Raw genomic sequence first — 16,456 nt, 5'->3', positions numbered from 1 at the left:
AAATTTTAAAAAGGTGATAAGCTATTCAGACCCCCCTTCTAGCTTATCGAACCCACTCGCGGGACCTATAAAAAATATATCATAATTATTATAAAAAAATTGTTGTGTGCATATTCACCCAATATGAAGATTTTGTAAAGGAATTCGTTAATTTTTTAATGCCTGTTTAAGTTATCCGGCTAATTTACACTATGGTAAGTTCAAAATATAGAAACTTGGTTGTTATGAAAATTACACCTTATAACAGTTCAATATTCTTCTTTTGTATAAATTTCAGTTTAAATAATATATTCACTCATCCATTATACAAATATTTCGAGCTTAATGATCTATTCACTCATCCATATATTTTGTTTAAGGTGAAAAATCGTGTATTTAGCTATCAAGTAAAATTTACCAAATTTATCTCAAGTTTTAACATATTTAGAAAATATTTAATTTTTAATTCACATGCCCTTGTCTTTCTTATTCTGCCCTTTTAAACGTCCTGCGGGTTTATAACCCATTATGTCTTGTCTCTAATTCGTCGAATTACCTCTTAGCTTGTACCTTATCGGGCCGATTCTTATGTACTGTAGGCCTAGTATAATAATTTTTTTGAACCTTCTAAAAAAGTTTTAAATTAAAAATTAAATGTAAACTCAAATTTTTTGAAATTCAAGCAATAGTTATGCTCCAACTTACAAGTGCGAGGATAATTGATGTGAGGACATATATTTGGTCTTGAAATTTAAAAATAAGGAAGCATGTACCGACCACAAATTTTTAAGTAGGTTATTTCGATAGTTCAGTTAAATTTATTTCGTTAATCTAAGTGGATTGTTGAATATATCAATATTTTAATAAATTTTTGAATCGTAGAACGCACTAAGAATTTTGCAAGTAATTTCGATATTAGATTTTTATTAAAAGTGGCTTTGTAGCAAAAGGTGACCCAATAGTCCTATTATTATTACTATTATTGTTATGATTATCATTATGATGAATATATCATTCAATTAAATTATTTATGAAGGAAATGTGGTATTTGATATTGGTTACGTTTGAGGTTTTGGTAATTTATTAACTTATTCATAACTTGGTGAAAGGACCGCAATATATATAAAAACAATAATATGCTAATAAATAAATAAATTATTTATCGTTATTAGTATTACTATTTTCCTTGCTTTCGGTGTGCGAATTAGTTTGGAGGTTAAAAGATTAGAATGTGTTAATAAGTTGTACTCGATAATATCATTAATTTAATTTTTGGTCTTGCTACGAATAAATGGGAAATTTATATGAGTATGTTAATTTTCCGTTTTAGCATTTTATTCACGTTCCTTTTTTTTTGATAAATTCGGTTTAAAATATATAAATATTTATCGTTGATATTATAATTAATGATAATTATTTTTAGAGGCTTGATTATTTTAAGATTTGCAAGATTTTATTTCTCAATAAATATGGAGAATTATTCAATCCTTATTTTTATTTTTATTTCTATTAAAGAGAGAAAGTCGGGGGAGACCATTCTAGAAGTTTACATTTACTTTATTTTATTTTGGATTTGGATAGAAGAATCTAGAAACCCCTACACTTATCTTTTTTTAAGAGTATAAATATGTTGGTGAAACCAAAATCCACATTTTCACTCACATAAAAATATCACACAACAAAAACACACACATATTCTCCTAAGTTTTCTCTATCAATATTTTTGCTACAAATTGAAGTTTAGCAATGAAGTATTTTCAAGAGGCTTTATGGTGCTAAGCAAATGATCATCAAGAAGATTGTACTCTTTTAATTAGTGATTTATTTATTTGGTAAACAAGAGTACGCCTATATATTTTTTATGAATATGAAAATTGTTAGTTTGCGCCTAGTAATACAAGTTTTAGGGCTATTAATTAATTGGGTGTTATTGATAAAAGATTTGGAAATGGTTATTTCAATTGGTTGATTGGGTGGGTTTCGACCCAATTGGTTTATGATCAGGTATTGCCCAAATTTGGGCCTTTTTGTTTTGATAATTGATTGGTAAAATTATTGATGTAAGTAGCTTGAGGATTAAAAACTGAAGGGAACCATGGGTGTTTTGCTACCGGAAAGTCACCGGAACGAGGGTCACCACCTCGTTCGTTTCCGGTGACGGTGGAGGTAGCGGGAAAGGGGTAATTAGCGACGGGATGAAGGGGAAAAGAGAAGAGATCGAATGAGGAGATCGATACGGTCGTTTTGGTGGAGAGAACCAACAGAAACGAGGGAAACAAGGGGTGTGTTTCGGTTATGTCGAGTGTAACGTCTGGGAAATTTACGTCTGTATTATATCATATTTATAATAAATTATGTGTATTAATGTGTTATTATGTGTAATTACCTGTCAAACCTCGATTGCTACGTGTTACATGTATTTTGTGTTATTCCGGTATTATTAAGATATTTTTAAGATATTTTATTTTGCATTCATAAGTTTCATTTCAAACATTTTACGACCCAAACCATGATTTTAAAGCTAGTATTTCAAATAAAATAATGGGCCTTATTTTTCATCAAACGGCTTTTACCATCGCATTATTCTGAACATCTAGATATTTTATAAATTTTCTCGTTTTGCGAAAAATGAATTTTTTGGGCCCTATTGGGCGTTAAAAACCCCACAAAAATTACATTTTTATTTTTATAAAATTATAGGACTTTTATTTAAACCATTTCTTTGTATTTTTGCATTATTCACAATTTTTGGGAAATTTTGACATATATATTTCATATATAAAATATTTATAAATTAAATTTTAATACTCAAAGATTATAAAAATTAGGGCCAAATATATTTATTAGATGTATAATTAGCCCCTTAATTTTATTTAGGGGTATTATTTTCACACTATAAATAGCCTAATTATTATTTAATTATAATTAATTAATCATTAAAATTCTGCAAATATTTTGGAAATTCTCTGAAGAACAATTCGGGTCGGATTTCGGGTCGAGAATCAACCACTGATTTTGAACGTTTCTGAGCATCAAATCGATCGATGTGAGTATCCAAATTGATCCTCTCGATCTATTCTTTCGGTTTCTGGTATCAAAATCATGTTTTGATGTGTTAATTTTCCATTTCGAATTCTAGGGTTTATACCCGATTTGGTACTTTATGATTCTGAGGTTATTTGTTGAAAATGATGTTGTAAATAGCTTTATTTGATGATTTATGATCGATTTCTGGTAATTAATTTTACTGACGATTGCTTCAATTGATAGAACGATATCTAGGGTTTATAGTCAATTTTGAATTGTACGTTTTTTATTTAGAGAAAACTGAGGTATATAGGGTGTTAGGGCTTTGATTCTGTGTTTAACAAGCTTTGATTTGAGCTATTAATCTCGTGATTTGATGTACAAATATGTGAATTCGATAGTTGGCCGGAAAACCTTGAGTTTGGATCGGAGAACTGATTTCAGGGATGATTTTGGTTATTTGATGGCTGGAATCGTGTTGTGGGCCGATGAGGAATGAAAACCCCGTAAAAACAAGGCCAAACGATGCGTGTTTGACAGGGTTTCAGGGTTGCCGGACTCCGGGAACGTCACCGGAATCTCGAAAAATTCCGGTGTGTTCTTGAAGACCCGACCCGTGCTCCAACCCGTTTACCCGAATCAAAACCCGGATTAGAACCCGGTTTTGATCCGTTTTTGTCAGAAGCCATTTTCTAGACAACTGTTTCTGGAATTTTTATTTTTTTCAATTATATTTTATAAAAATTAAAAATCAGTTTTATTAATTCTAAAAATCAGTTTTAAATTATGATAATTGTTATTAATAATTCCTAAATTATTTTATTTTAGAAATTCGAATTTAGTTATTTACTTAATTATTTAATTACTTATCTAATTATTTATCTATTTATTTATTATTTAGTAATTAAGTAATTAATTAATAATTAAGGATTAAAATTAATCGAATATTATGATTTAAAGATTCGATAATTCCTTAGATAATACGAGGGATTGAACGATAAGTTCGATTATTATTATTCGAGCGATAGTTAAATATTCCAAGGATATCAGAATAATTATTCATAACGAATAATTAAATACAGATAATCGATTAAATCGTAATAATAATCGTAGTAGTTCAATAATTATACGAGGAATGCGAGTAACTCGTATTTATACGAGTAGTTGATTGTTGAATTGGAATATGATTCGAATAATAACTTATTAATTCGATAAATAACGTAACAGCTAATTGTATCGATTATTTATTTATAAATAGTCGATCTAATCGAGCAAGTAATAGTAAATTGTAAATGTTTGTAATAAATTGTAATTAATCCTAATAATTAGGGATTAATTATTTTAAATTATTAAATAATTACTTATTAATTATTTACTAGTTATTTATTATTTATTCATTATTTAAAAATGATTAATTATTTTGATAATTAATCAAACAGTTTTCAATAAATCATAACATATTCATTTTAATTCCAAAAATTATAGAAAATTTATTTTTGACTCTGATTTTTCCTAAATAATTATTTAAAAATTATTTTAGGATTTATAAATTAGCAATATTTATTTATATTAAATAATAAATAGAATTATCAGTGTTTAATTGATACTAATTAGACCGTTAGTCCGATTTGAGCGAAACGAAAGCCCTTTGACTCAGAAAAATGAATTATTTTTATTAAAAATAATGTTAAGACCTAATGTATTCTAGAAATTAGTTGACTTTGTTATTTGTTTGATTATCAGTCGAAATGCATGCCGAGAAGAGTCCGAAAAATTCCGGAAAAATGGGAAACAAGGCAGATGATGATCAGTGAAGCGATCAGCGAGTCGATTTTAATTCTAAAAATTATTTTAACTATAAAAATGATTATGTGCTTATGTGTATTATGTGATTAATCGAGTCTTATTTGCTAAAATATAATATACGAGTCAGTCATAAGTGCATGGGTAGACAATAGGAACGATGTGAAGTCCATTCAAGATGCAATTGAAGTACGAAATGACTTAGGCGGTCTATTTTTGCTAACAGAAGCGAAGCCAGCGAGGCAGGTTGAGTAGGTGATAGACGAAGGTGATTTATTTACAGTAAATTGCGCAGAAGGCAAGTTTCTCCTCTATTCTATTTTCAGATTAGTGATATTTCTTCAAATTCTTATCACGCTTGCACTCTTTTGATTCTCTTGTTTATATTTCATTTTGATTCTTGCTTATCCTTTTCATCTGACTTTATTGTTCATATTCCAATTGATACTCACAATTATTGATATATTCTGCTGTTTAGAATATGTCAAAGCATACTGATTGTTCCGGTTGCTATTCCAGGGACTGGATAATGATACTTTGGGGATTAAGTTTACTTAATTCTAAGGACCGGGACATAACTGGATCCTTGAGATGGGCCGTAGTGCCTGGGTGCCCGACGGGATCTATATAGGGAGATATAGATCTACACTGTATCATGGCTGATCAGCAGGGTATAGATGCGAACTTGAGTCCAGTTTAGTTCATTTGTATTCGCCAGTAATGGCCTTATTTCTATTCTCGCGGGGTTATATCTTTACAGATATACCCGGGTTACGGTTTTATTTAAATTGCTTTAACACTGTTTATATTTTGTGGACTTGTTGAGCAATTTTTGGCTCACCCTTTTTGTTGTTATTCACCTTATTGTTTTCAGTTAAGAAGGAATATGAAACCCATCAGGACTCCAGTGGTAAAGAAGCGGGCCAAGCCTCGAGATCCTCTCATACCCAAGGTGTTGATCCCAATCCAGGAAGAAAGCTTTGAGTTGCCCGAACAGGTGGAGTGTAGATAGTTAATGTGTGTGTGTTTTTGAATAAAAGATGAACTTAGTTTAAAACTAATTAGAAAATGGTTTGTAATAAAGAGAGTTTGTGAGATTTTGAATTTGGTTTGTAATAAAAGAAGTTAGTGGTTCTTATTTTCATACTTTAACCTAAAAAGATCGTGGTTAGTGTTAAAGGGGTTTAGATTCATTTCTTTATTATTTATTAATCAGATTGTATAGGTTTGGTGATTAGCTAGTAACCCCAGACTTATACCCCAGGTCTGGAGGGCGTTACAGGTTTGGCATCAGAGTTGTAGGTTTGGTCCCTGAAAACAAGAACATTAGGGTTAAGATAAGATAAGAAGATCACATAGGATATGAATAGTCAAATAGAAAGAGTAGTGTTAGGATTTAGGTCAGATTAGAATAGGAAAGTATAAATCTTAGGACTGTTTAGTGACCTTTCTTTTCTTTGGTATATTATCAGATGGCATCTTCAGGTTATTCTGCGTCTTCTGAGAGGACAGTCACCGGGCCAACAACACCAGTTATACCTCCAGTATCTGAGTACATATTTCCTCCTCTACCACCTCCACCAACATTGCCACAGGAGCCGGTACCACCAGTACAGGGGATAGCCTAGGACCCTATAAATATGTTCGATCTATTTGAGTTCTTTGAGCCGATGATTCCTTTGCCAGTTGAGTATCAGTTTATACAGGGGATTGAGCCAGAGTTACCACCACCACCAGTGTTACCTCTTATACCAGTGCATGCCCCAGAGCCGGACGTATTTCAGATGATTCCAGTCGAGGGGATGGGAGAGCATGATGTGGATCTACAGTTAGGATTACCATAGCAGGGTGCAGGTATACCGAGGATTCCATCACAGGAGTCAGTAGGTCAGGTTGCACAGCCGCATATGGTACCATACCATGAGTACAGGGTTATGAGAGAGGATGTGGAGTATTGGAGAGCACAGTGCCGAGAGATTATGCATTTATTTGACCAGGGGGATAGAGGACCGTTAGCGGCCTTACAGCCAGATTACTATATGAGACAGAGGTTGTAGTTGGTTTTGATGAGTGCCACTTGGGAGCTAGATGATTTGACCCATGAGGGACCGCCTTCTTTTGCAGAGTTCTACAGGATATTCCGTTTGGCACAAACTTTGGTCCAGACACTTAGGGATGAGCTGAGGCGTAATCCGCCTAATGTTTTGAGACAGTGACTTCAGAATACAGATGTATATAGATGCAACATCAACAATAGCAGATTCAACAATAAATGTTACAACAGCCACCACGTCCTGAGCCCCAGATACCACCAGCACTACCTGTTGTTACTTTTAAACAGTTTCAGTCAGTTAAACCTCCATAATTTGATGGGTCAGCCGATCCTATTAAAGTTACTACCTGGTTGAAAGAAATAGAGAAAACGTTTGCACTGGTGAAAATAGGTGAAGACCAGAAGACTGACTTTGCTAGTTATTTGTTAAAAGGAGAAGCAAATTATTGGTGGGAATCTAAAAAGGCTTTGGAGGGTGAAGCTGTTATTGCATGGGATAGGTTTAAAGAGTTGTTTTTAGAGAAACATTTTCCTCGCTATTTGAGAAATTAAATGCAGATTAAGTTTTTGGAACTGAAGCAAGGAAGTATGTCTGTGACAGAGTATGAAGCCAAATTTACTGAATTGGCTAGGTTCGTCCCAGAACAAGTGGATACTGACGAGAAACAAGTTCAAAATTTTCAAGAAGGATTATGATCGTGGATCCGTGGACAAGTTGCAGTTTTTAAATTAACAATGTATACCGCCGTAGTCCAGAAAGCCTTGATTATCGAAGGAGAAAATGAAAAATCTCAAAGGGATAGAGGACAGGGAAGTTTCCAAGACCGCTCTAGCAGAAAGCCGAGATTTCAAGCCCGGAAAAATTTGAATTTCAAAAGAATAGGACAAGGTACCCAGAAAACAGGTAATCATTTCCAAGCCCCCAAACAGCAGGGAATTGTCAGAGTCCCAGTGTCGTACGACAGAACTTGTGGACGCAAGCACACTGGCGTATGTATCAAAGCGGATGTGACATGTTTCAAATGCAAGCAGAAAGGGCACTATTCTAACGAATGTCCAACGGGAAAGACAACAGAAATTACTTGCTACCAATGTGGAAAGAAAGGGCATATCGTTAGGAATTGTAAAGGACCAGCAATGACAGCTGGTATTCCTAAAGTATTGGCATTACCTCCGCCACCGCCGCCTAATCAACCCAGAGCAAGAACTTTCAACATGACAATGAAAGAAGCAGTACAGAGTCCGAGTGTATTGCAGGTACGCTTTTGGTGAATTCCGTAGATTCAAAAGTATTAATTGATTCTAGAGCTACCCGTTCATTTATTTCTGAAGAATTTCTTGATAAATTACACTGCGAAATCGAATGGTTGGGTGAGACATTAATTATAAAATTAGCGAATGACGACCAAGTTCTAGTAGATCGAGTATGTCCTGCGTGCGATATAGAGATAGTTGGACATCATTTTTCTGTAGATTTAATTCCTTTTAAGTTAGGAGAGTTTGATGTCATTTTGGGAATGGATTGGTTAGCTTATCATAATGCTCAGATCAATAAGAAAGTCAAATTGCGAACTGCGGAAAATGCAACGATAATGTTCAAAGACGAAAAACAACGAAAGAAATTTCTGACAGTGATGCAGACCAAACAATTGCTTCGACAAGGATGTGAGATGTACATAGCTTACGTGTTAGATTCTGAAAAAAGAAGTCCTAAACTAGAAGATATTCCAGTTGTATGTGAGTTTCTGGACGTCTTTCCAGACGAGCTTTCAGGGTTACCGCCAGATCGAGAAATTGAATTCACGATTGATCTAGCACCAGGTACAGAACTAGTTTCGAAAACTCCATATCGAATGGCTTCAGTCGAGATGAAGGAATTATCAATGCAACTGCAAGACTTTCTAGACCGAGGCATCATACGACCTAGTGTATCCCAATGGGGTGCACGGGTATTGTTCGTGAAGAAGAAAGATGGTAGTATGCGACTATGCATTGACTATCGGGAATTAAATAAGGTCACTATTAAGAATAGGTATCCTTTACCGAGAATCGACGATTTGTTCGATCAACTAAAAGGAGCCGCATAGTTTTCGAAGATAGATTTGCGATCAGGATATCATCAATTGAAAATTAAATCTGAAGATATTCTCAAGACTGCATTTCGTACAAGATATGGACATTATGAGTTTCTTGTAATGGCATTCGGTTTGACTAACGCGCCAGCAGCATTCATGGATCTGATGAACAGAGTATTCAAGAAATATTTGGATAAATTCGTGATCGTATTTATTGATGACATCTTGATTTACTCAAAGACGGAAGAAGAGCATGCTGAGCACTTGAGGATAGCTTTAGAGATTTTGAGGAAAGAGCAACTGTACGCAAAATTCTCGAAATGTGAATTCTGGTTAAAGGAACTACAATTTTTAGGACACATCATCAGTAGGGAAGGCATCCAAGTTAATCCAGCGAAGATTGAAGCTGTGTTAAATTGGGAAAGACCAAAGACACCGACAGAAGTTCAAAGTTTCCTGGGATTGGGAGGATATTATAAAAGATTTGTCAAAGATTTTGCGAAAATAGCAACGCCTTTGACCAAGTTAACTCGAAAAAGTGAAAAATTCGTATGGGATGACAAATGTGAAGAAAGTTTCAAGAACTGAAGAATCGGTTGTAACCGCACCGGTACTCGTATTACCAGACGAGTATGGGAATTTCATCATTTTCAGCGATGCTTCGTATCGCGGATTAGGATGTGTATTGATGCAGCACGGTAACGTCATTGCATATGCTTCAAGACAGTTAAAACCTCATGAACAGAAATATCCTACGCATGACCTGGAATTAGCAGCAATCGTATTTGCATTGAAACTTTGGAGACACTATCTCTATGGTGAGAAATGCGAAATCTACACAGATCATAAAAGTCTGAAGTACATCTTTACGCAAAAGGAACTGAACATGAGACAACGTCGATGGCTGAAACTGATTAAAGATTACGATGTTACGATCAGTTATCATCCAGGGAAAGCAAATGTTGTGGTTGATGCGCTAAGCAGGAAAGAAAGATTGAATTGGTTAACTTAATGCGAGGAATTAGACAAGGAATTCGATAAGTTGGAAATTGAAATTCGTGTACCTAATGAATCTACAGAAGCTATCTACACTATGACTTTTCAACCAGAGTTGCTAGAGAAGATTCGCCACTGTCAAGAAGAAGTGATGAGTGAGGATGACGACTTAACCGGAGAAGAAATCACAACTCAGAAGGATAATGAAGGAATTTTACACTTTGCATCGAGAATCTGGATCCCTAATGTGACAGAATTAAAAGGAAATATTGCGAGATGCGCACAGTTCGAAGTATTCCATTCATCCAGGAAGTACAAAAATATATCGCGATCTGAAGGAAAACTTTTGGTGGTCGAATATGAAGAAGGAAACAACAGAATGGGTAAGTAAATACTACACATGCCAGAGAGTTAAAGCGGAACATCAACGTCTGAGCGGATTATTACAACCGTTAGATATTCCAGAATGGAAATGGGAACATTTAGCGATGGATTTCGTGGTATGACTACCAAGGACTAAGGCTAATCATGATGCGATATGGGTAATCATTGACAGACTAATGAAGTCGGCAAATTTTCTACCCATTAACAAAAGATTTTCACTTGACAAGCTAGTGCACTTGTATCTCAAGGAAATTGTGATGCGACATGGAGTTCCAATATCTATCGTGTCTGATCGAGATCCCCGTTTCAATTCAAGATTTTGAAGACAATTTCAAGAATGTCTTGGAACTAAATTAAATATGAGTACCGCGTATCATCCGCAAACCGATGGGCAAAGTGAAAGAACTATTCAAATGATTGAAGACATGCTACGAGTTTGTGCGATTGATTTCGAAGGCAGTTGGGATGAGCATTTACCTTTGGTTGAATTTTCTTACAGCAACAATTGTCATGCAAGCATTGGAATGCCACCGTACGAAGCATTATGCGGAAGAAAATGCAGATCACCAGTACATTGAGATGAAGTGGGAGAACACAAGATTTTGGGTCCAGAATTAATCCAACAGACTAAAGAAAAGATAGAACTTATTCAGAAATGATTAGACGCAGCGCAAAATAGGAAACGCAAATATGCAGACCAAGCAAGGAAGGATATGGATTACCAGGAATGAGAACACGTATTACTAAAGATATCGACATGGAAAGGATTGACCAGATTTGGCAACAAGGGTAAATTGAAACCACGATACGTTGGACCGTTTGAAATTTTGAAGAAAGTAGGGAAGGTTGCGTACGAATTAGCTTTACCGCCTCATATGCAACATATTCATAATATGTTTCACGTGTCGATGCTTAAGCGATATAATCCTGATTCTAGGCATGTAATAGAATATGAACCGGTAGATATCCAACCTAATTTGTCTTTTGTAGAACAGCCGATAAGAATTTTAGATCGGCGAGAGAAAGTGTTGAGGAATAAGACGGTATCTTTAGTACGAGTTTTGTAGAGAAACCCTATGGTTGAAGAATCAACCTGAGAACTTGAGAGTGAAATGTTAGAGAAATATCCTCATTTGTTTCCATAATGAGATTCTGAGGACAGAATCTTATTAAGGGGGGAAGGATGTAACGTCTGGGAAATTTACGTCTGTATTATATCATATTTATAATAAATTATGTGTATTAATGTGTTATTATGTGTAATTACCTGTCAAACCCTAATTGCTACGTGTTACGTGTATTCTGTGTTATTCCAGTATTTTAAAGATATTTTTCAGATATTTTATTTTGCATTTATAAGTTTCATTTCAAACGTTTTACGACCTAAACCATGATTTCAAAGCCAGTATTTCAAATAAAATAATGGGCCTTATTTTTCATCAAACGGCTTTTACCATCGCATTATTCTGAACATCTAGATATTTTATAAATTTTCTCATTTTGCGAAAAATGACTTTTCCGGGCCCCATTGGGTGTTAAAAACCCTACAAAAATCACATTTTTATTTTTATAAAATTATAGTACTTTTATTTATACCATTTCTTTGTATTTTTGCATTATTCACAATTTTTGGGAAATTTTGGCATATATATTGCATATATAAAATATTTATAAATTAAATTTTAATACTCAAAAATTATAAAAATTATGGCCAAATATTTTTATTAGATGTATAATTAGCCCCTTAATTTTATTTAGGGGTATTATTTTCACACTACAAATAGCCTAATTATTATTTAATTATAATAAATTAATCATTAAAATTCTGCAAATTTTCTGGAAATTCTCTGAAGAACAATTCGGGTCGGATTTTGGGTCGAGAATCAACCACTGATTTTGAACATTTCTGAGCATCAAATCGATCGATGTGAGTATCCAAATCGATCCTCTCGATCTATTCTTTCAGTTTCTGGTATTAAAATCATGTTTTGATGTGTTAATTTTCAATTTCGATTTCTAGGGTTTATTCCCGATTTAGTACTTTTTGATTCTGAGGTTATTTGTTGAAATTGATGTTGTAAATAACTTTATTTGATGATTTATGATCGATTCCTGCTAATTAATTTTACTGACGATTTCTTGAATTGATAGAACGATATCTAGGGTTTATAGTCAATTTTGAATTGTACGTTTTTGATTTGGAGAAAGCTGAGGTATATAGGGTGTTAGGGCTTTGATTCTGTGTTTAACAAGCTTTGATTTGAGCTATTAATCTCGTGATTTCATGTACAAATATGTGAATTCGATAGTTGGCCGGAAAACCTTGAGTTTGGATCGGAGAACTAATTTCAGGGATGATTTTGGTCATTTGATGGCTGGAATCGTGTTGTGGGCCGATGAGGAATGAAAACCCCGTAAAAACAAGGCTTAACGATGCGTGTTTGACAGGGTTTCAGGGTTGCCGGACTCCGGGAACGTCACCGGAATCTGGAAAAATTCCGGTGTGTTCTTGAAGACCCGACCCATGCTCCAACCCGTTTACCCGAATCAAAACCTGGATTAGAACCCGGTTTTGATCCGTTTTTGTCAGAAGCCATTTTCTGACAACTGTTTCTAGAATTTTTATTTTTTTCAATTATATTTTATAAAAATTAAAAATCAGTTTTATTAATTCTAAAAATCAATTAAAAATCAGTTTTAAATTTTGATAATTACTATTAATAATTCCTAAATTATTTTATTTTAGAAATTCGAATTTATTTATTTACTTAATTATTTAATTACTTATCTAATTATTTATCTATTTATTTATTATTTAGTAATTAAGTAATTAATTAAGGATTAAGGATTAAAATTAATCAAATATTAATCAAATAATTAAATACAGATAATCGATTAAATCGTAATAATAATCGTAGTAGTTCAATAATTATATGAGGAATGCGAGTAACTCGTATTTATACGAGTAGTTGATTGTTGAATTGGAATATGATTCGAATAATAACTTACTAATTCGATAAATAACGTAACAGCTAATTGTACCGATTATTTATTTATAAATAGTCGATCTAATCGAGCAAGTAATAGTAAATTATAAATGTTTGTAATAAATTGTAATTAATCCTAATAATTAGGGATTAATTATTTTAAATTATTAAATAATTACTTATTAATTATTTAGTCCGATTTGAGCGAAACGAAAGCCCTTTGACTCAGAAAAATGAATTCTTTTCATTAAAAATAAAGTTAAGACCTAATTTCTTCTAGAAATTAGTTGACTTTGTTATTTGTTTGATTATCAGTCGAAATGCGTGCCGAGAAGAGTCCGAAAAATTTCAGAAAAATGGGAAACAAGGCAGATGATGATCAGTGAAGCGATCAGCGAGTCGATTTTAATTCTAAAAATTATTTTAACTATAAAAATGATTATGTTCTTATGTGTATTATGTGATTAATCGAGTCTTATTTGTTAATATATAATATACGAGTCAGTCATAAGCGTATGGGTAGACAATAAGAACGATGTGAAGTCGATTCAACATGCAATTGAAGTACGAAATGACTTAACCAGTCTATTTTTGCTAACAGAAGTTAAGCCAGCGAGGCAGGTTGAGTAGGTGATAGACGAAGGTGATTTATTTGCAGTAAGTCGCGCAGAAGACAAGTTTCTCCCCTATTCTATTTTCAGAATAGTGATATTTCTTCAGATTCTTATCATGCTTGCACTCTTTTGATTCTCTTGTTCATATTTCATTTCGATTCTTGCTTATCCTTTTCATCTGACTTTATTGTTCATATTCCAATTAATACTCACAATTATTGATATATTCTGGTGATTAGAATATGTCAAAGCATACCGATTGTTCCGGTTGCTATTCCAGGGACTGGATAATGATACTTTGGGAATTAAGTTTACTTAATCCTAAGGATCGGGACATAACCGAATCCTTGAGATGGGCCGTAGTGCCTGGCTGCCCGACGGGATCTATATAGGGAGATATAGATCTGCACTGTATTCTGGCTGATCAGCAGGGTATAGATGTGAACTTGAGTCCGGTTTAGTTCATTTGTATTCGCTAGTAATGGCCCTCTTTCTATTCTCGCGGGGTTATATCTTTGCAGATATACCCGGGTTACGGTTTTATTTAAATTGCTTTAACACTGTTTATATTTTGCGGACTTGTTGAGCAATTTTTGGCTCACCCTTTTTGTTGTTATTTACCTTATTTTTTCAGTTAAGAAGGAATATGAAACCCATCAGGACTCGAGTGGTAAAGAAGCGGGTCAAGTCTCGGGATTTTCTCATACCCAAGGTGTTAATCCCAATCCAGGAAGAAAGCTTTGAGTTGCCCGAACAGGTGGAGTGTAGATAGTTAATGTGTGTGTGTTTTTGAATAAAAGATGAACTTAGTTTAAAACTGTTTAGAAAATGGTATGTAATAAAGTGAGTTTGTGGGATTTTGAATTTGGTTTGTAATATAAGTTGTTAGTGGTTCTTGTTTTCATACTTCAACCTAAAAAGATTCCTGGTTACTGTTAAAGGGGTTTAGATTCATTTCTTTATTATTTATTAATTAGATTGTACAGGTTTGATGATTAGCTAGTAACCCCAGACTTATACCCCGGGTCTGGAGGGCATTACATCGAGGCTCCATTGGAAAAACGGAGAGCCACCACCAAATATTGTGGTTATGGCAAGCACGGAGGAAACAAAATCGAAGAAGGGAGAGAGAGTTGATCGGAGTTCACCGGAAATTTAGTTTGGCTTCGAATTCTAAAAAATGGCTTGGGTAGTTAGATATATCGGGAGGTTGTGAGTTTTAATCGATAAATAAATCTAGTTTGGGGGGTGGCCGGAATTTGATCGGCCGCCGGTCAGACGGTAATCACCGGCGGCTGCTGCCATTGTTGATGGTGGTTGTGTATGTGAGGAAGAGGATGATTGGTGAAGAATATGGTTGGATATTTTGGTAATTTAATAGATGGGGTTTTAATTTGTGCTAAATAAAGTAAATGGGTGTTGGAAAATTAGTACAATATGGAAGTGGTATAAAAGAGATGAGGTCGGAAAATAAAGTTAATTAAATATTGGATTTAATTTAATCGGTTGGGTTATAAAATTCTTATTTGAATAAAAAAAGAAAAAGAAAAAAAGAGATAGTGATTGCAAATAAGATTAAGAGGTGAATATTTTTAATAAATAAAATTAAAGTAATGTAATGACAATTATTGATGGATAAATAAAAGATTTTCCTATAACTACGAATTTTAAATTCAACATTTACTCTTTTAAGGAATGAAAAGGTGTTTATTTGGAACTTATGCAAGCAAGATATTTATTTAAAATATTATTAGTCAAAAGTTATAAATAATAAAAATAAATGTATCGAAAGAATTGTTATTTATTTAAAATATTTTATTTTAATGTTTGAATTAACAAATTCAGAAGTTTAATTGATTCATTATTAGCTCAATATTGTTAAATTGACTAGAAGTTTAGTAAAAAGATATGAACTAATTTAAATATGATAATTTTAGTAGGCTAGGCAATAATACTATTTGATTATAATGTTTTGCCGAATAATTATTACTTATTGCTTTATTAGATTAATATTTTTGAATATTTAAATATTTTAATCTCTTATTATTGAGAATACTTGATTAAATGTGGAATATTTACTTAAATTGTTAGAATTGTAATTAAATAGATATGAATGACTTTCAATAACTATTCTGAGATGATTCGACATGAAGCTTTATTTAAATATTATTTGAGTTTCTATATATTTATTATTGATTCTTATTTAGAATCTTAAGTCGAGAAATTGGTAATCTTGGGATATTGGAATTTTGTTGTAAATCGCGTGTACATGAGATCAGAGGCAAGTTTATTCCGCTCTCCCTTACTCTGCCTGTTATTTATACTTTTAAAATTTGTGAATGTGATTTATGAATTGAATATGTTTAAAAATAAAAATATTTCATTAGTAATCTTCCTGAGCCTCAAGTTTCAAATCGTTTAATTCTTTTACCCACGTTGAAAAAACTTTCTCACCAAAATTGATTTATTTAACAACAAAAAATTTTATTCGCTTTAACGATCTTTTATGGTTGATTAGTAATTAAGGGGTTGTTTATT

This window comes from Apium graveolens, chromosome 9 (genome assembly GCF_009905375.1).
Source record: "Apium graveolens cultivar Ventura chromosome 9, ASM990537v1, whole genome shotgun sequence".
Lineage (NCBI taxonomy): Eukaryota > Viridiplantae > Streptophyta > Magnoliopsida > Apiales > Apiaceae > Apium > Apium graveolens.
This window is presented reverse-complemented; position numbering follows the sequence as displayed.